This window comes from Frieseomelitta varia, unplaced genomic scaffold (assembly GCF_011392965.1).
Source record: "Frieseomelitta varia isolate USP_RPSP 00005682 unplaced genomic scaffold, Fvar_1.2 scaffold_732, whole genome shotgun sequence".
NCBI lineage: Eukaryota > Metazoa > Arthropoda > Insecta > Hymenoptera > Apidae > Frieseomelitta > Frieseomelitta varia.
In genome coordinates this window covers 90,106-111,973 of record NW_025110515.1, presented here as the reverse complement: position 1 = coordinate 111,973, position 21,868 = coordinate 90,106, and the positions used below count along the sequence as shown (strand labels likewise).

The 21,868-nt window shown below is 37.8% G+C and overlaps 1 protein-coding gene across 1 annotated transcript in view; it reads right to left on the bottom strand.

The window, feature by feature from the left end:
* The window catches only part of LOC122535528 (cell adhesion molecule 2-like), a 42,723-nt gene extending 31,880 nt beyond the window's left edge, over positions 1–10,843 (bottom strand). Inside the window, exon 1 of the mRNA XM_043667131.1 lies at positions 10,832–10,843. The gene's annotated coding sequence lies outside the window, so the exon portion shown is untranslated. The remainder of the gene's footprint in view (positions 1–10,831) is intronic.
* Between the last annotated feature and the right edge of the window lie 11,025 nt (positions 10,844–21,868).

Here is a 21,868-nt window from a genome sequence, read left to right as displayed (position 1 = left end):
TTACATTGTTGTCAGCTTACTTGTGTCACAATTATATCACTTTGAATCATCGACAATTTTTACATTGTTGTCAGCTCACTTATATCACAATTATATCACTTTGAATTATCGACAATTTTTACATTGCTGTCAGCCTACTTCTGTCACAATTATATCACTTTGAATTATCGACAATTTTTACATTGTTGTCAACTCACTTATATCACAATTATATCACTTTGAATTATCGACAATTTTTACATTGTTGTCAGCTCACTTATACCATAATTATATCACTTTCAATTATCGACAATTTTTATATTGTTGTCAGCTCACTTACGCGTCTCACTGTGTAATTCAAGTTTAATTGTCATAAGTTTGACTTACGAATTACATGATAATTCTGGAAGGAAGGAGATTCACACCTTTAAATGAAACGTACAGAATAATACCGCGTACGATGAAGACCATTCTCCATTGTTTATCGCGAGAGTGCAAAGTACAGTTTATACCAGGTGATAAAAATTCCTCAAGGAAATTCTGCCTGTGTAGCATCGTACCAGATTATCATCGTTGGGATTAATTCTTGTATTTTAGTTAAATACCGTTCTGGCTGGGAAGGCGAGTGTACATGCGAAATTTTCCACTCTGGCGTAGCTCCAACCGCATTTTTGCACGGGAAATTACAAATGCCTCGGATACTCGTTTCAAAGGGAAGTTTGTTTAATTTAACGTCTTCATTGATACTTATTACTTTCCACGCGGCGTGCTGCGTCGGTAAAATAATAGTCTTATCGTTCGCGTGGGAATGTTTACAACTTTTCTCTTTCGCGTCATTTCCCAACTTGTTATTCAATTCGCGCTCGTCTTGCAACGACAAACGTAAAACATTAAACCGAATCGGGATATCTCGTGCAGAAACGTGTCTCGGCTCAATGGCCAAATCGAGTTCTTGTTAATCAATCGAACGGGTTAAAACCAAATAGTCCGTAGCGAGCACGTTCCGGTTAAAGTGAAGTTACATTCCGATAGATTTGTTCCGTGAATGTGTATCTATTAGCATGTCGGAGGGAGAACGCAACTTTCCGGGACCGCCGTCCCTCGATCAAAGGACGGCCAATATCGGGGGCAAGTCGAATTCAGCTTCAGAGTTTTGCCGCTTCGATTCTCGGTCCTTCGTTCGTCTCGGTCTTCCACGACCGAGTCACGATCCAAAAAGGTTACACGGCTATTATGTAACTCATTATGCAATCAACGGACTTCACCGATTGATGCTAGTTCACTCGGAACTCCACGTGGATTCGCCTCTTTGACGTGGATTATCGATCGTCGTTGCCATTCGTATTTCTTCGCGAATCGACGTTGCAAAATTTAAATGCAATTCTTCGGGGCGTGTGCCTGAAGGATTCGCTTGCGTCGCGATTTGGACATTGTCCAAGAATTGCCGCCATATTGAATTAATCTAGCTTCCAGTTCTCGGCGAAAGTTCATCTGCCTCGTTCCCTCATCGTGTAACTCATTCGTCGTCCCGCGTTAAACACGGGAATTCTATTAAACCGAGTCGGCCCAACTTTTTAAGTATGTACCAAGTTCGATAGCTTTTGGAAAAGCGCAGCTTTTCCGGCAAGATTCCCCGCACAGGCGTACTGACAGCAACACTGCAAACGGAAAACGTTTCAATGCGAAACTTCTCGACCTCGGCGAAACTCGAGAACCGCGAGGCTCTCTCCCGCCGCGGGGAAACACGATCGAAATGCAGTCGAGTTTCCACCAAGTTAATAATACGCCAGAGTTTCGATAGCGTTGGGCAAACTGTGCTTCTGTGTGTTGTTGCAATCTCGAAAGAGAGAGAGAGAGAGAGAGAGAAAAAGGAAAAAAGTCGTGTGCAACGAGCGAAAAGATGTTGCTAAACGACTTGTAACAAATTACAAATCGGATTAACAAAGGCTCGAAGTGAAAGTGAATGAAAATTCCATACTGTCACTGTCGGAGTGTTCATCGCTTTTTCATTTTTCTCTCCTCCCCCCCCCCCAAAAAAAAAAAAAAGATAATGCACTTAGCTTCCGGCTTGATGTAAGCTAGCGACTCATCTTGTAACCTTTGCTGTTGTTCCGGCACGATGGTACTTGGCCCTTTGGAGAGACTCGTGCTCCTCGTCGAGCACCTGGAGGCCGAAAGCCGCGTAAGCTAACAGAAAATTAACGTGCCAACGGAATCTTTAAAGCCGACGGGAATTTACATAGTCGGAGGGGTTGTGCTGCGCGTAGATTTCGGGTGGGTGGCCCAGTTACCGGATAACATTCCGTGACGGACGTACATCTCGATTTTGTCGGACGTGCCTGCAATCCAGTCGCGCGATATTTCTTTCGTGAGATTCCACCGGCCGGATTCTTGTCGGCGTTCAACTTCTCGCCGGAGTTTCCTGGATCGGGGACACGAACGACCGATATCTCCGGGCCTTATTTTACGAAGACTTTCGCGCGAAAGTAATTGAAGCCAGGGAGAAGAACCGTTGCGAGGAAAGTTTCGCGCGACAGAGAGGGGAAGGAGCCAGGAAGGTGAAACGCGAAATAGTTTCTTCGCCGGTTGAATAGGAGTTTTCGAGAATTAACGAATTATCATCGCACCTGTTGGTTCGTCAGCGTGAAGTTGAACCCGTGCTTAAACGCGGGCAAAATTGTTTCAGGTTTCAAGCTCTCGAACAATTTCCAGAGGATCCGCGATAAGCGCGAACGCGGAGATAAAGTTTGCTCGAAGTTTGCTCGCCCACGGAATAGCTCATTCCGCGAGCGAGAGCTTATCATTTCGTTCGAGACGCAACGAGCTTCGTAACTTTGGACGAATCGTTATCGATGCTTCTGTACGCGATCAGACGAATCGTCCCCGAGAGTGCGAGAGTAGATCAAGGACCTGCCGCGTTACAATTTTAAACCCCTTTGCGCTGGCAGCTTGTCCGCGGACCATAACGAGCGACCGAACCGTGCACGATAAATCGTCGCTTTCTTTCAATTAAATTATTAAGAAGCAATACACTTGTCATTCGTTTTTTGCCTGGGTTACATTTATAAAATATGAGGAAACGTTGCAATTCGGGACAAAAAGTTGTCGATCGTGCGTGTCAAGAAGTTGAGAAAGATACTTGAACCGCGTCGCAGACGACATTTCGAGGCGTAAGGCGTGTGTATTTTTGCGCGAACGAACGGGAAACTAATCATCTTGAAGTTTCTTGGAACTAGATCGTAATTCGATGTTCGCGTCGCAACGCGATGACGCCGAGTAAATTTACGTGGCTGCGCAAACATGTAGCGTGGAACGGTTGATCGATTCTCGCTGTACAGCAGCGCAAAGTATTCTACACACTTGTACAATGCAGCGTATCGGCATTCGTCACGGAACACCGTATTCGCGTACGCCATTAATCACCAAGTTGTCATACAACGACAGTGTATATTGTTCGAAATGTCAATATAATCCACCGTGCTAATGAACTAGCGTATATATTAATTCGTCGGTATTCCCATATGCGGGCCAACGTGTCTCACGAAGGGAAAGCTTGTTGCTTTTGCCCCGGCGATTTTCGAGCAATTGGAAATCTCCGGTTTCAAACATCGACGCGGGTCACGAGAGGCAAAGCAAATTCAGAATGCAAATCTTCTTTCTTCTCCTCGGCCTTTGTCTCCTTGTTCCTAGGCATCCGCGACGGTGTTTATCGCTTGGGTCGAGCCGCTCGAGCCAAGTGCTCGCCAATGTTACCCTTCTGGTCGAAATTCTTATTGTTCCGGCAATTTCTCGAGCGCGCTTTATCTTGAATCGACAACACGGCTGCCTTGATGAAACGAGAGAACGCGCGGCAAAGTTCCGAGCACGTTACGAATTTCTCTTTTCTTCCTCCCCTCACTCGATGAAACATTCAAAAAATAATACTCGCTCGACGCGGCACTGACGAAGCGAAAGAATCTCTTTAGACAATACGGTGATCAGCAGCGACAAGGCGGTGCATTCGGGATTCGTTTCTTGGAGGAACGTTTGTGCAATTTTTTCTCGTGAATGGAAATGTTTCCTTATCTCCCTTTCGCGGGAGAAAAATCCTCCTCAGTCAGAGATGTACAACATTCCTTTCTTCCTTTGCCTAAAGTCGCGCATCCTTTGATTAATTTTCTACAGACATCTGGATCCGTTGAAACACGACAAATATATCCGCCCAGCCGTCGTCCGCCACCCACTCGACCACGGCCGCATTTTTCTTCCGAGTCTCCTGCTCATTTCCCGGCTGCTCTTTCAGCTACTCGACCGTCTCGTGAATTTATCATTTTGCGAATTCGCCGTTGGCTCGCTCGCCACTCGCTTTTAATCTCTTCGTCTTCCTCCCACCGCGTCGCTTGTCATCGGGGGAAACACAGATCTGCGACACGAATAAAGGCGTTCACAACGGTGAAACAATAAAACGGCCGCGCGATCGATAACCTTTGGAGTTCGAAGGATCGATAAAGCTACTTTCATCCGAATGAAAGCTACTTGATAATCATTCGTGATACGACGAGCTAATAGGACGACATTTTCTGGAGTCAGTCGGGAAAAGTAAACAGAGGCAATGTATTTTACGTTTACTAAATAAAATTAGAAAATGAGCCCCGGTATGTTTGCTCCGCTTGATTTCAAACTTGGCGTTCTGAAGGGAAATTGAAGTATGCATTTGAGATCAGTATTTCATAAAAATGAAACGTGCAAATATATACATAATGAAAATGGAACAAAATAAAAGTATTCTGAGGAAACGTAAAAGAATATAAAAAATCAACAAGAAGATAAGAAAGAGAAAAGACATGAAACACAGGAAAAATGAAAAAGGATAAAAATGAACTTATCCTTTCCACATTGTTGATTTTGGAGTTTTCTAAATTCGTTATTATTGCGCGATGCAAATATTTTTACAATCTGACTGGCAAAGACGTAGCCAGCGATATCAACACCTGGAAATACTTCATTTCGCGAAATTTAAAAATATTACAAATTTTATTGTCGCTGAGAATCGGCAAAGCTCATTTTGACACACCGTAAAAACTTTGCAATTTTACCCAACGTAATAAATTTGTGATGATCTTCACTTGACCTTTTTAACAAAAATAACCTTAAATTTTGTGATAAAATGTCGGTTCTCTAAAGATTAATTAATTACTTTTATACTTTATTGTAAAATATTATTCCACATGCTCTTACCTTGATATCGAAAAAAATCTTTGTCTGTATCCACATTGTACTAATATAATATAATAATACGTCAATGGTTTTTAAAACAATACGTCAATATAATAAAATAGTAAATCAGACACCTGACTGATCATTGAATATTTTAAATGTACTGAACAGTAGAGTTTCGACGAGCGACAAATTTATTCATCGATCTATCCAGCGCCTTCCCTGGTTTTATTCTTTCGCCGATCTCTCAACCACTTGTCCGGCTATATTTCGACGAAGGGTATTTATTGCGATCCTATACAGCGATAGATCCTTGTACTCCTCGACCAGCTCGATTTCCGTCTCGACGTTCCTTGGATTTTTTTTCTTTTTTATTCTTCCTTGATATCCACCCGTCTTACCTTCCCTCAGCTGGTCTAGCTGTTAGATCCTTGTCAGGAAGATATGCTTCCGCTCAAATTGTTTTCCAATTTGACAACCGTCGAACGTATGGTTACCTGGAGAGTTGAGCGAATTTGTCTCCTTTTATGTTTCGTATGTATAATATAAAATAAAAAAAAAAAAAAAAAAATACAAAATCGCTGTGCTCTTCTTGCTTCTCCCGTTGAAAAATTCCCACGATATACGAGGTCCTATATTAAAGCATAAAGAAGAGGCTCTAGCAGCAAATGCTTTATGCAGTCTGAAATAAAAGATGTCGCTCTTTAATATTAGAGAACGCAGAATCTACGAAAATAATAAGGAAATGTTCGCAACGGAGGATCCAGTTTTTACGTTTTCATTAGTAAGAACTTGAGGATTTTAAATTTTCTAACTATAATCAAGCAGTTGTTCATTCTCCCAAACATATGAATAAACCTAATGAAATCAATAAATGTTTAGAAATCTGTTGTTCGTACAGTATTTTTCTTTAAAAAAATATAATTATGAAAAGAAATTTATCACAGGACCAATAAACGGATCTCAAAATTAGAGATTGTAGATGTCAAGTAACAAAACTTATTTTTCGAGACGGGAGAATAACTATTGAATAAAGATTATATAGCAATAATACTGCTACGTATATTTTTTTTATCAATTTGAAAGATTCTTCTTAATTTGTATATAATAAGCAAAAAATTGAAGAATGCGAAGGCAAAAAGTTTAATAAACGTAAACTAAATGAAATAATTCATTAGACAAATATCATGCAAACGTGAGTTGCGTATTAATTTTGAAAAATCAATTAAATCGCGTAGCATAGAACGAACAAAGGTTCTATTATATCTATTTAGCTATGATTGTAGAGGCCAAAATCATTTTAGTTCAATTTATTCGTACAATTAAGTTTAATATTCTTGCGCAGTAGCCTTGTATTACGTGGAAATTAAACTGTTCATTTAAAATCTCATTAAAATGAAATGATTGATTTATTCGAGTACCAACCAACTATACCGCTAAAATTGATTTTTATCGTTTTAGATGGATTGAACTTTCTCTCTTTCCCTTTCTCTTTCTTCTCTGTCTGAAACTTAAGAAATAATATTATACACAGGCTAATTTTTGAGAATAAATTTGATTCACATAATAATTAAACTATAAATTACATAATAATTGATATTATAAGAATATTATAATATTCAATGACAGCTTTAGCAAACGATAAAATCGATTCATTTTTATAAATAAATTACATTCTCAGCGATAGTTACTTGTTAAAAAGTAGCCGACCCTGGAACAGCTTTCTCATTCGATAAAACGATAAAAAAAAAAAAAAAAAGAAAAAAGAAATATTGAGTTTACGTCGACGACGAAGGATGTCGAGAAGTATGTCGTGTACCTTGCAAAATGATTCCGACTGAGGAAACTGATTGAAATCGGGGTCGCGACAAGATGCAATCAATTAAATCCACGTCAACGGAATTACACATAGTTCTCTACTTTCGAGATTCTTCGACAGGGCAACTCGGAAAATTGCGGCCCATTCATCGGTTGCCATCGCGTATCCGGGAAGGGTAGGCTGACCGTCCGAGTGCCGGCATTAATAATTAGAGCGGATAAAGGGACGTAATTGAATCAGTGCCTTAATTAAAAATCGCAATTAGTGTCTTCTTGCCGGAAGGCTTGCGACGGGCCTACCTTTACGTAAGCAAAATTGAATTAATATGCCGTTTGGTCCAAGCGACGGCCACTCAACGACGGCGTCCGCTTAATGCCGGAATTACGCGCGATGCCGGAAACGGGAGTAGCGGCGGTGGGAGAGGAGCGTAACAGCGGCAAACAAAGGAGGGAAGAAGCGATTTCGCGTCGCAGGACAAAAGAAAAGGGAGAAACGAGCCCGGAAGCTGCCTCTCGCCTCGAAGGATCGCGCGTACTACCGAGTACTAGGCGAGTAATGCGATTTTCCATCGCACGGTTAAAATCACAAGGACGCGCGGCGTCGGTTTGTCGATCTAACCGGCGCTGAAGTTTGTTTCTGAAATTCTGGAAGAAAAGTAGCACAGACGATGGAGAAAGAATAGCAACGCGGCGACGGGCGGAAGAGGGGGGGGGCTACCTGATTGCCAACGAATGCGGATTGCATAATGAAGAGCCAGGCTTGAATCTAGCACGGCTGTTTCTTTTCACCCTTCTCCCTGGGAACTTTAATCCCGAGCTTTAACGCCGCTCTAGGAAATTATAATCCGATACGGTTGCCGCGCACGCTCACCATCCATCTGCTTTCTCGCGTTTGAATTTTTGAATTGCTTCGTCCATTAAGGACGAACGGGCGGCGCCAATGCGAAATGGGGTTTCATTCGCGGGGTTCCTTCCAATCGGTTTGTGCATCGAATTTGGATTTAAAATCCGAGTCTATGATTACATTATTATTGTATTTTCGTTTTCGATTAATTTATGTACGAAATTTGCATTCAATAACAAGTCTGTAGTATCAAATTGCAATTATACTAATTTAATCCGTAATTGCAATTTGTACCAATGTTAATTTTTAATATAGAGACTGCGGATTGATATAACGATGAATACTTTATATTATTTCGCCGTCGTGTTTTACGATTCTGTGAATTTTCAAGGAATTCGAGTAAATTTGTCAACGCGATAGATCATCAATGTTTATATAATTACGTCGAAATTAACGATCTGTAACGGAGCGATTCATGTGTCAAATAAATGTACGACAGTTAATCCGAAACGATACTTATATCGCGGCCAACGACGATACTAATTCGAAGCCGAGCTTTGATTTCTATCGAAAATTAGTGCTTTCGTACACGGTGTCCGCGATGGAGGGATATATTCGATAAAGTTTGCTCGTAACAAACCTAATCGCTAATTGTTCTCCTGATCCGCGAAACGTAATAATAACCGGTGATGTATTCGCTTTGCCCTCGAAATGTTGAAAATGCAATTACAACCTAGCAAGCAATTAATGCACAATACATTACTCTCCAAAGTAACTGGGAATTATCGATACCGTTGCATTCGTACGCTTATTTCGCCAAGCAACGATAATTCTTGTTGTTAGTGTACGTAACACGACAATTTTATTGCCAGCCTCCGCGAGAGGAGTTCACTCGAGGCGAGATTCAACGGCTGCATTTTAAATATAAATCTTAGACCCGAAAGATAACTTCGCCCCGGCGTTACGATCATTTCGCGGCCCATTTTCGTAAATTCTCATTTCCCGGGGGATCGTATTTCTGCGCTACAGTTCCCTGGAATTAGAGTGCGATTTTTACAGGGTAATTCCCTTATTATTTGGCAAGAGACACGAACGCGAAATGCCGCGACATAAAAGAATCCCTGCAACGTGTTCGAGAGCGTTTCCTTCTCCCAGAGAGTTTCTATGATATGTGCATTTACACTCCTTTCCCGTGTGCTGGGAATTTTCTTCTTTCTTCTCTCTATTTCGTCGGACTTCTTTCCACACTGTCGTGGAATATTGCCGTTCTATAGCATTCTGGCTGACACACACGTGTGCGCGGCCGTTTGCACGTGTGTGTGTGTACTTTTCAATCCCGTTCTCTAATTCTTTCGTCTTTTAATTACCAACTTGGTGGCCGTTAAATTCACCCGACAATGAAAGACCTACTTTGTACTGCGAGCGGAAACGTTTTTCGTCAATCGTTGCTTGTCGGGAGACGAACAAAGTTTTTATGTAAGACAAATCCGGCACCGGGGTAACGAAGCATTGATACTTGCGCATACGGACTGTAACAACAAATTAATCGAGCAACGCGAAATAAACGGAAAATAAACGTGAATTGCATAAACGATCAAATACTGCTCGCTGAATACATTTATTAGAGACATTTATGTTGTCAACAAATACATATTGTGAAATTCGAGCAATATCAAACGATTTAATTAAACGAAATTTTGAACGTATGAATGCTAGATATACGCTGCTTAATTGGGCACCACGATTTCGCTGTAGTCAACTTTTCGAAACGGACGACGAAAATAGAAACTACGTATTAGGCATATTAGTCTGAAATCGGTAGGAGAAGAGGTAGATGAGCTCTTTCTTCCCCTTTTCTTCCATTCTCCTTTCTTTTTTTTTTCTTCCGCGAATCGAGTTCCGTTCACTTTTTGGAATATTCTCCATTTCTCTCTTTTCACTTCTCATTTGAAATATAGAAATTTCTCTGTATGTTTCCCTTGCGATGAACATCTACAGATTGCACGTTCTAGCAAGCAAGTCACCTAAAACTGCAAGTAAATATTTAAATATTTTTATATAAAGAAAGAAAAACTACTAAAAAAAATTATTTTTATATAAAAAATATGAATATATAGAAGAATAAATATAATATAAAGAAAAAAAACTACTACTAAAAAAATATTATTTTTATATAAAGAAAAAAAACTACTAAATAAAAAATGTATTTAATTATTTTTATATAAAGAAATGTTTCAAAGTAATTCAGCGTAATTATTTTTTTAATTAGGATAGATTAAGACTAGGAACACATACGATATTTTAGTTTTTTATACATCAACAGATCTCATCATCCGAGTGGAGAAGAGAATGATAATAATACTCTGCTGGTAATAATCCACTGCATGTTTTGCTAAATATGAACGAAGAAAAATGAAAAACGCATCCAAATTTGTTAACAATCTTAAGTAACAAGCGTAAGTAACTTAATCTGTTGAAATGAAAGTTTCTCTTGGCAGAATATATATTTCCCGTGAGATAAAAAAGCTCAAGAATTGCGTGTTCGGATATATCTGATAAAAGTATTTATAAGCAAAATCGTTTAATCTTTAACATTAAATATAAATTTAAAGATTCCAAAGCTGTGCGTGTTGATAAATTTCGCTTTCCAAAGCGAAAACTCTGAATCAGAGGTATGTGCCTTGAAATTCATTCATAATTCAAATTTAGAAATTCCTCATAACATATCGATAAGAACATATTATACGTAATGGACGTTATTCCATAAACACATGGATTACATGCCTTATTTGTGAATTATAAGCACGCAATGAGTGCGCATCTCGTGGAAAATAGCAGATTTTTATTTCTAAAATAAATTTTATATTATAAAATAATTTTATATTTATAAAATAAATTTTTATTCATAAAAATAAATTTCGTTCACTGACTTTTGATGTCTAATGTTATTAATGAAGTATACTTTTTGTAATTTTTATTAAAGGATCATATTACCCTCGTTTTTGCTCAAGTTCTTAAAATGATTTATTTTTGTAAACTCAACACAATATTTTGGTGCTGCTAAATGGATTATATTATATGATTTTATTTGACGAGACTCTATATGGCATTTACGCGTCAATTATCTCGGATAATAATCCGCCCTCCTCAAAATAATTAATAATTAATAATTAATAATTTCGATAATATTTCAACTTGTAGACAATGATTATCGTTTGTCGAAAAGTTATTTACGCAAAAGACTGACATACGCACCGTGCCAGATTAACCACAACTATAGATCTACTGAATACTGCCGCGACAATTCTTCGTTATCTAGAAAAAAACAACAGAGTAAACATATCTCACAATTACTGCGGGAAATCAGCGACATCAATTTCCAATATTAAACAGTTTGAACAAGCAACTGAAAATACCACGGGAAATCCTTGGAAATAGTCGACATGCATAACTCGATAAGAAAGAAGCATGCCGCACAGTCTTGAAACGGTCGAAGATTGCCATTCCCATAGATATCAAGTCTGCGTAAAGCTTCGGTCCTTAAAAATCCGAGTTATTTCAAGGTCATATTTTAATAATAAATATCTGACCGTGTTCTTTGATCAGCTACACGATGCAGCAAGAGAATATATTACGTACATAGTTGTAGGCGAAAGAATATCGACGATCCTGTAAACTCCGAAGAAAAATGACTTTGTGAAACAGTAAAATACCTTCCGAAGGAAATATTGGTGCTCTGGTTCTCATGTTTCTCATCACATTATCACAATTCGAGGAGATATGTATTTATATGGCCTAACTTGCACATTGCGTGCTGCACTCGGCGCGCTCAATCTACTCTCAGGGCCTGCACATTTTTGGAGCAACAGGAAAACTTTGTATATATGCACTTCTTTAATTCACATTGATAAAATATTCTTAAATATTACTATATATTTTTTATAGTAATATTTAAGAAATTATTTGTTATGTATTTTAGAGTTTAGTTTAACTTTAGAGTAGTTTAACTTTTAGAGTTTAGTTTAACTTTAGAGTAGTTTAACTTTTAGAGTTTAGTTTAACTTTAGAGTAGTTTAACTTTTAGAGTTTAGTTTAACTTTAGAGTAGTTTAACTTTTAGAGTTTAGTTTAACTTTAGAGTAGTTTAACTTTTAGAGTTTAGTTTAACTTTAGAGTAGTTTAACTTTTAGAGTTTAGTTTAACTTTAGAGTAGATAGTTTAACTATTATTTATTTTTATATTTATATTAACACATTGAGGACCGAGTACGCCCTGATAAACATATAGCCTGTATTTTCTCGTACTTTTTGAATTATTTAATGTATGATTGAAAGGGTTCAAGAGACTGTATAGCTTTAACTAGTGTGTTATTTTATTAATAATTAAAATTATTAATTATTTTTCATTTTAGGGATTGAATAAAATGAAAATACTTCCAGTAAAGTTTCTCGGTGTGATATGTTAGGAAACAATTTCCCTACTTCTCGAAAAATTATATATATTATATATAAAATATTATATAATTTAAGTTATACATAACGTTGCCTGGATCGTGTCCTTTACAACGCAAAAAAGCGTTTCGCCTTTCGCTGGCGTTGAAACACGAGAATTCTCGTCTCCCATTCGTAACAGTTAAAAACTGAACGAATCCATTCACAATGTATTAATGGATCACTGTACAGTTTTGCCAATGAGAATGTTTTCGTTCACAGACGTAGAAAGAGCGTAAGAAGGAAGAAGAAGGACGAAAAATTCTTTCTCGTACATCTCCGGCTTAATGTTTCGAATTGCCCGCGTAAAAGTGAAAGTGGCGGTGGTGATACCGATTCGAGTTTCGTAACGTCGATTTACGACCGTCAATTTAAGGAAAAACGCGTGCATAAAAGAACGGAGAAGAGCAATCCACGTAACGGTACCCAACTGTGGAACGAGTACAAAACCCTTTGACGCTTCCGTACGTGTCGCAATTATACGGAACAAAACGGCGCGTCCGCGTCTTTCCTTCTCCCACGTCTAAGTGTTCCTCTCTTTCTTCCTCTCTTCTTTTTCGCGCTGTCGCCCTCGTTCGTTGCCTCGCGCCTGCCGTCGCCGAACAAAACAACCTCGAAATTTTCGTGCCCAAGAACCTTTGAAACGCCAACGAATTCCCGCCGTCTGGCTTTGTGCCTTCAAAGGGGGAATTGTGCGGCCAAAATTTCAATGAACGTGAATCGCGCACATGCGTCTACGCACGGCGAACGCGTTTCAACCTCTCCAGCCAGTAATTATACGACGGTTGCGAGAAAACCGCAGCTTATACGTTCGCGCAACGCGTTGATAATGCCGCGGTGACGCGCGAGCCTCGTGTGTCTATTACCCACTCGCGCGTCCTCTCGTCTCAAAAGGGATTACCCGGTATTCCTAGTTTTCCCGTTTACACGGTCGTCCCGTATTCCCGTTATCGTCACGCGAGCAAGATGAAACTGTTCGTTTGATGGCCGCTGTTACGCAGTTGGTTGCGCTCTTTGGAAATGATAACCGCTCGGGAAGTCGGTTATGGGTCGGTAGCTAAAATTTGATTTATCCACAGTGTGATTTATCCACGTTGACACGTGGAAACAGGATAATATCGCGAGGTAACGGAAATGTCCATCACGGTACTTTTCGAAATTTTCTAATGTGTGTCTAGCGAAAGTTTCTACACAATTTTCTTCCTTCCTTAGTATTTTACTCTCCCCTCCAAAAGTATTAGGACACCTACTGTACACAAGGTCTTTGTGGATGCGTAGCTATAAAAAACCATTATAAAGGCTACAAAATAAAGTAAAGAAATTACAGCGGGCTGAAAAATATCGAAAGCGGTCAGTTGAAGAGAATGGAAAAATGTCTAAATTTGAGGTGTTCGGTTGCAAGCGGCGAGCTTATGCTTTTAGAAAATCTAAGGAGAAAATGATTCCTGACTGTATCATTTTCTCTGTACCACAGTCAAACACGGAGGGCGGTCAATAATGGTCTGAGGATGTATTGGAGCAAATAGTGTTGGTGATTTAATAAAATCGAAGGGATTCTGAAAAAAGAACAATATTTGTCTATTTTACGTGATCATGCTATATCATCTGAGAGGCGATTAATAAGCCAGAATTTTATTTTCATGCACGACAACGATCCCAAGCACACTGCAAAGGTTTGTAAAGACTGTTTGCAACATTTAGAACAGAGTGATGAATCAAAAATAATGCATTGGCCCCCTCAATCCCCCGATCTGAACCCAATAGAGAAGATTTGGGATGAATTAGATCGGAAAATCCGTGAAGCGTGTCCAAAGTCGCAAAATGACTTATGAAACAAACTGCAAAATGCATGGAAACAAATAGTACCAGAAACAATAGAAAAACTAATAAAATAGATGGCGAGATTAGTCGAACAAATAATTACAAAAAACGCGGTTGATATATCGACGAAAAGAAAATTTAGCTTTCTTGTGCAAAATTAATGTTATTATTACTATAATGTAAACTATATATATACCTCTCCCAGCTTAATGCAACAAACTTTGAAATAAATTTAAGAAATGGTAACAATTTCCTAGTGGTTTTTCCAAATTTATTTCATTTTCTATAAGTGTCTTAATACTTTTGGTGGTGTACGTTCTTCCCACGTTCCGTACATTTCCGAGTTCTCTTTGAAAAACAAAGCCTTCGTGTTATAAGTGAAAAGGATTGATGAAATCCTTGCGAGAGATTCAATACTGGTATCGCGTGGACAGAAAGTCCCGTATCCAGAGGATGAAGAGAGAGAGAGAGAGAGAGAGAGAGGAGATAAGCGTGTGTTGGTAAATCGAGAAACTGTCCGCAACAGAGTAGCACTGATAGTTAAGCCACCGATGGTTAAACCACCGACGGTCGACGCCCGCGGCCAATTTCACCAGGCATTCACGAGTTTCGATTCGAATCTTGCCAATGCGTGAATTAATGCTCGGCCAGCGAAATTCGATGCCTGGGACCTGGCATAAACTTCAATCGGGGGAGGGAGGAGGAGAAGGGGGGGGGGGACGTGCATGCTTTGTCGCATCGAATTTGGATTAAATCGTGACTCGTCTTCCATCGAGAGGTGTAATCGGTGTCGGCGATGCCGTTTAGCAGCCACGTGACCGTAAGCCAGCTCCACCGAGTAGAAAATGCAACCGATCTATAGATCGAGTGCTAAATACCGCTCGATTCGTCTAAATCGGTCGAAGTGCACGCGTACGTACGGCACTCATAAATTACGGGACGGGAGTCGACCAGCTTGGAATTTATCGCGTTTCGATTAGACTAGATTAGACCGGATAACGCCTAGGTTCACGAAGGAGGGTTAGCTCAGAATCAGTGGATGCTTCATCAACACATATCAGCATGATAGCTCGTAGTATGGTAGCTATACAAAATATAGAGGTAACCTCAAGACCTGTGTGGAAACACAATTTTTTAAATTCTTCGTTTCGAACTTTATAGAAGACTGAATACTGATTAATTTTCTTTCCAAACATTTTTTTTTTTTTTGTCAAATCATCGGAAATAACTGAAAAATTGTAGTAATAGTTATGCGTTCAAGATTGAACTAACTAGACATGTACCCATACTTCTACTTCTTAGAATTCGTGTCTCTTAAAAGTTGCAGGAGGTTGCGAACTTTGTAAGTGTAATGCAAATCTGATGTCAATCATTTTTAATCATTTCTTTAAAGCCATTCTCAAAGTTCTGAAATTGCTGTAAACAGTATTCTGCTCGTACATAGATTAAAATTCGCTTCAAATTGAGCAGCCGAAATACGCTTATTGATATGCATAAAGCAATAATTTAAACCCTTTATTTACCGTTTTATAATTAGCAATTGAAAGAATTATCGCTTCACCTCGATTTTCAGAAGTTTGACTTTAGCGCGTTGCATTCGTTCGCGTAATTGTCCGAAATGAATAAACAGTCTGAATCCCAGAATTTCAAGGGGTTCTTATTTCATAGAAAAAAAAGTTTCATCAAAATATTCAACTTGAAAAAATTGACTTTCTGGCCATAATAACGCGGTTATCGAATCACTGTGACAGCGGCAAAGAGGGTCAGTCTGAACGAGTTACGCAGTATCGCTCGCACTTCCCGGTTCCTGGCTGCATTCGGGAAGAAAAACGGGATAGAGGAGCGGGGATGAGCGAGCACGAAATTGGGAAATTCGAGTCGGCTGTTTTTCGAAAGCGGAGAGAACGGGGTGGAATAGGGAACGGTGGCACGCACTCGAAGTAAACGAGGAGCGGGACGGGAATGCGTGATAGTTCGGCAACGTTAGAAACGGAGAAAATATCGTTTAGACGGTCCTGTCAAAAACAGTTTTCGGCCGTGGCGGTGGCTGGCGTTGGCCACTGGCCAAACGAATCACTCGCGGCGACCGCGCGCGCCGAAGCTGCGGGCCGAAAACGCCGAACGGTTCTGAATCGCGGAAGACACCGCGCGGGCGGAAACGGGCGACGGGGACGCGGGTAGACACGGGGATAAAATAAAAGGAGTAGCAGTCGCGACTCCGAGAAAATAGAAAGTTGCCATGGGAGCGCGTAAACATATAAATCTCGTTGTCCCCGAGAGAACGGAGTTAGGTTAGCTCTGGAAGTTGGAAGTTAACGCTCGTTTCGCTTCCCTTTATTCTTTCTTGCCGGTTCCTTAACCGCGTTTTATCCCCAATCTTTCTCTCCTGTTCCTTCTCCTCTTTCTCTTTCTCTCTCTCTCTCTTTCTCTCTTCTTTTCTTCTCGCGTCTAACATCGCGACTGCGACTCGTGAGAAACGTTTGGTACCTTCGACTCAGGCATGCATCGACCTGCTGGATGCTCTTTAAAACGTCCTGAACCCGCTCAGGTCTCATATCGATTTTTGCCAACGTTCATTAGCTTCCTTTTGCCGTGTTGTACGTCTATGCAGATGTCCCTTCTCAAAGTCTGAGGGAACGCTCGGCGCAAAAATACAGAGTGCAGGAAACAGGCGCGTTGCTACTGATTGCGAGTGTGAGCCGTGCACGTCAAAGAAGTTGGACGCGATTACGAGCAAGAGACCTGTTTCAGTGTTGATTTAATCGACACAAGGTTGTTTGTCACGGCGAAAGAACGCTGACCTAAATTGAGATTTCCCAACAACGAGCTTACATCGACACCCCGTTCGACCTGTTTTATGAACGTTTCGTGAGAGCGAATAAATTTAAAAACATTTGAATTACATCGACGGGCTAATCGTTTTCTGTAGAAAATTGACACTTTCGATCGAGACGAGTCACCGCGACGATAAAAAAAAATTCGTTAATCTAATTAATTCAGCGTGATTCATGACGTGAAATACTATCCCGATTATAGGGACGATTATTTAAAAATTATCATGGCGCGAGAAGCTCGTAAGTACATGGTGGTTAAGGGTGGCGTTTAACGCCTGGTATGGAGCGTAACGTCGCTAATTCAATATAGGGCTAATGGTTATCGTGGAACGATAATCTGGTCGCGATGCGCTGGCAAAATATTAAACTCATCGCGAAATAATTTAAGGAAAAGATCGTGGAGGCCGCGCGGCGCGTCGGCCGGATATTTCCCCTGCATCGCTATTCGATCCATGGCTGGGATAAAGAATTCCTCAAGCGTCATTCGTCGATTATCGGTTGACTTTCGATCATCGAGATACGATGTCGGCGAAATAAAACCGGGCCGTAATATAGAGATGCCATTGCAGTGCGTGGAATCGCAGCTGTAAAAGACGAAGACGGATGGCGAGCGGCCGATATAAATACGCTGTTTGCTTGCTCGCGATCTCTATAACCAGGCATTATCTATACGGACCGTTCGAGCACAGACGAGGTATATGAATAGACCTCGCATACAATCTATTTTTTTCTCTTACGCTTTCGGGATCCTAAAACATCCATTTTCACGTCACATTCTGTCGTACCGATTTAGGCAGGTTTTGCACTGCAGCACTATCAGTGTTGAGGATTAATATCAAAAAATATGGATAGTGTTATCACATCTGCTTCGAGAGTTATTTATTGAATTGAACGTGGTAATACTTCGTCAATAGAGGAATATAACGATTCAAAATAGCGATTGGATGAAAAATTCATTTTATATTTAATTATCTAAAGGTATTAGAAAAAATTGATTGAATATATTTTATAACAACATAATTAGATATGAATTAAATATGACATTTTTTTGTTTATTTTATGTAACTTTAGTGTATTTTAGATGTGAATGAATGAATCCTGCAAACTCGATTTTATAAAAGCTTGGAAGTATCAAAAAAATGTTTCTATAACCATTGTTTGGTATAAAGTTATACCGTGTGGTTTAAATTATTTTTTGCAGATCGTTTCGTTTTCTAAGTTTCGAAGTTATTTCTTAAGACGAATTCAATGACTTGCATACGAGGTCATTTGTTCTTATTATTCGTTAAAAATTAATGAATTATTATTTAATAAATATAATTTAGTAAAGTGGCGAAAACAAATCATACAGGTAGGTTTAAGAGTTCATTATAAAGGGAAGATGTCAATTTTCATAATTGATCTGATCATGAAAAAAAATTTGTCAGTGATGGAAAAAATTCTCTTTGGTGAGATGTTTGAATTTTTACAATTTTCGAAAAGAAAAATATTCTTATTTTTATATTTGCTGCATGATGTGAAAATAAATATTTTACAATAACGAAACAAACTCAAGCTTGTTAAAGTGAAGACTTTAGTCTGTAAAATAAAATCAAGATAATTGTTCTACAATTTATTTTCACGAAATTATAACAGTTTAAAGTATTGACAATTTTTTATGTAGTGCATGAATATTTTGATTCTTTTTAAAGAATTTCCTATGAATTTTGTATATTTAATTTAGACCAGACTGTTTTATTTTTAAAGTTAAACTATTTAAGTTAAACTATTTAAATTAAAAAAAGTATTTTTAAGTTAAACTAAAGTTAAACTTTAAGTTAAACTATTTAAATTAAAGATTTGCTTCAATTTAGCGCCACAACATGGCGGAATACGCAATACTTTTTTACAAATCTCGAACGTAATCGATAATTCTCACGATCGATTTTTAAACGGCAAGTATGGCGGAACGAAGCACATCGCATCCAGGAGGAAATAGCATCCAGAAGCTCTCAAGTAAATATTTAAATCAATAGCTATTAGATTTATGTTTGTAATGTGAATTTTTACATTAAAACTTGTTTTATTCATCGAGATTTGCCAGACCGAGAAAGTGTATAATTTTTAGTCTCCTAAAGTAAGATTTAACCAAATAATTATTGATATAATTAATATAATTTTCAACAATTAAAGAAATACTAGCATACAAATATTTAATTACACATATCATGCTGAAAGTTATTTATAATTTTATACCAATGTTTAATTTCAATTTCTAACCTATACAAATATTGTAATCTCGTAATTAACTAACTCATTGTTATATATAATGTACTTTTATTTCTATTGTAACATTCTTTATTCATTTGTTGATTTTTTAATTTCATATACTGCGTAATTCTCAACAATTCTAATACTAAATTCAACAATAATTTATTAAGGATATATGTATTTAATGGCTAAAATAATAAATCTATTGCGTAATATAATAACATTTCCCATTTCTCAGTTTAAGGAGACAATTTTTCATATACGAATATTTTTTTTTTTTTTTTAAGAATCTCTTGTGTATTTTGTGTATTTGATTTAGGCTAGAATTTTTTATTCTTTATTCTCAGTTATTATATATATTAATGCTTGGTGCGAAACCCGCGATTACAGCGCCCCAACGGTGAAATATGGAATACACTGCCAATGATTCTTGACCACAATCGATGCTTCTCATAATCGATTTTAAACCAAGAATTGGCGGTTAAAAATGGCGGAGAGAAGCACACCTCATCTGTAAAAGGAGAGTGTTATCCAGAAATTCAGAAAGGAGTATCACCCAGAAGGTCTCAGGTAAAAATTTAAATCAATAGTTTTTAGATTTGTGTTTGTGTTGTATATTTTTAAGATAAAACGTGCATTCAACGTGGCTTCAACTCAAGGTGAGATTTAACCAAACATTTAATACATATAATATTTAATCACCCAAATATTATATATTATTACATATAATTTTCAACAATTAAAGAAATAGGACAACATAAACATTAAACAGAACACACTACGCTAAAAGTTATTTGTAATTTTATACCAAAATTTAATTTCTATTTTAACTAGTAGAAATATTATAACCTTGTAATTGACTAATTCATTGTTATATATATATATATATATATAACCTCTATTATAACATTTTCTACTTATTTATTGATTCTTTAACTTCATACTGCGTAGTTTTTAACAATTCTACTAAATAACAATAATTCATTAATAATGTACATATTTAATAGTTAAAATGATAATTTTACTGCGTAATATAATGAAATTGTTCAGGTCTCGAATAAAGTAAAGCGTAGAAAGCCTTGTAGCACGAAATTTGAAGTAAAAAATAACAACACGAACACAATGTTTATGTTCTCTTAATTGCTGTGCTTGTTTGACAGGATCACCCCATCTATACTACTCCTTACATCCATACTACTTTCTTAATTGAAGGACGAGACCTCTGGCGGAGAGTCATTCGGCTGCTGAATTTCATAACGACAATATGTATTACGTCGCATGAGGTTTGTAACTTTTCTAACCTATCGGTGGCGTCCCTTCGGTAGCGTCGCTTCTTCTTACAATCTGTTACTTCCATTTATATCTCATTAACAGTATCATTTAATTAATACGCGTGTGTTGAATGATTAATTAGCATTACAATAACAAAATTGTGTAGTGCTTCGGAACTTTTCGCTCCAATTTTTCTTCAGTCGTCGATTTCACTTGTACAGTTCACTTGTCTCGTATGCTTTTTTAATAAAATTTGAAGTTGATTATCGTTTTATTTGTATACATTTGCCTTCATTTGATCTTTGGTTTCTTTTTGTGCAGGTTCTTCCTTGATTGCAAAGATAGCATAGAGTGTTTAGACGCCACGATGATTAATGTATAATCTGATCATCTTTTATGGAAAATTGATAACATTTATTCAGTTTGGAGAACATTTGATATACAATTTATATATATTTATGTTTGATAGACAATTCAGAATATGTATTTTCATGATTATTTGTGATACAAGGATAAAAATAGAAAAGATTAAATCAATTAATGTTTACCAATGAATATAGAGATCGTAGTATCAATAGTATATACTTTTAAATGGTATATTATGTATCTCTATCATAACTATTATGTACCTCAGATTATTAGACTCAAAGTTTTATTTTTTCGTACTTTATTATATTATAGCTTGTTACAATATATTTACTTTTTTCGAATGCCAACACGCAATACATATTCAAGTTTCATTATTTTCATACGCATTCATTATTTTCAGAAAATTTTTATGACCGCGTGCAATGTGGTCGGTAGAGCCAGTGTTGGTTGCGCATTTTAATATTTTTCTAAAATGGCTGTCATTAAATTAGAATATTAATTTATTTAAATTGTAATTCGCGAAGTTAGAGTCAATGAGTCCGCCGATTATTACTTAAACGCGCGCGTTGATAGTCTTTTATTTTTTTTTTGTATTTTTTCTTTGTTCAGTGTTCGTTTTCGGTATATTAGAGTCATATCAGTGCTCAAGAGGATAAGGCCTCTCCAGGAGATCAAGATCGTAAGTTATACATTGTACTTAAATTTATTCAATTTTTCAAATCTGTAAGTATAATGCTTGATGCTTTATTACAGACGTTTCACAGCATCAACTCTTTGATATATTTTGGGGAAAATCCAACAGTGGCTCCAAAGCCAAGAATGTAAGAATCCCTCATTATCTCCAACTTAAAATGTTGCTTTTAAACATAAATTCTAATGTTTAGTGTTTTGTTACAGATTTTCTGCAATCATCCCTTTCCCTAAACTTTTAAGGATCTTATGATGCTCAAAGCTAAAAATGTAAGTACTTTAGTATATTGTATTTGAATTCTATTT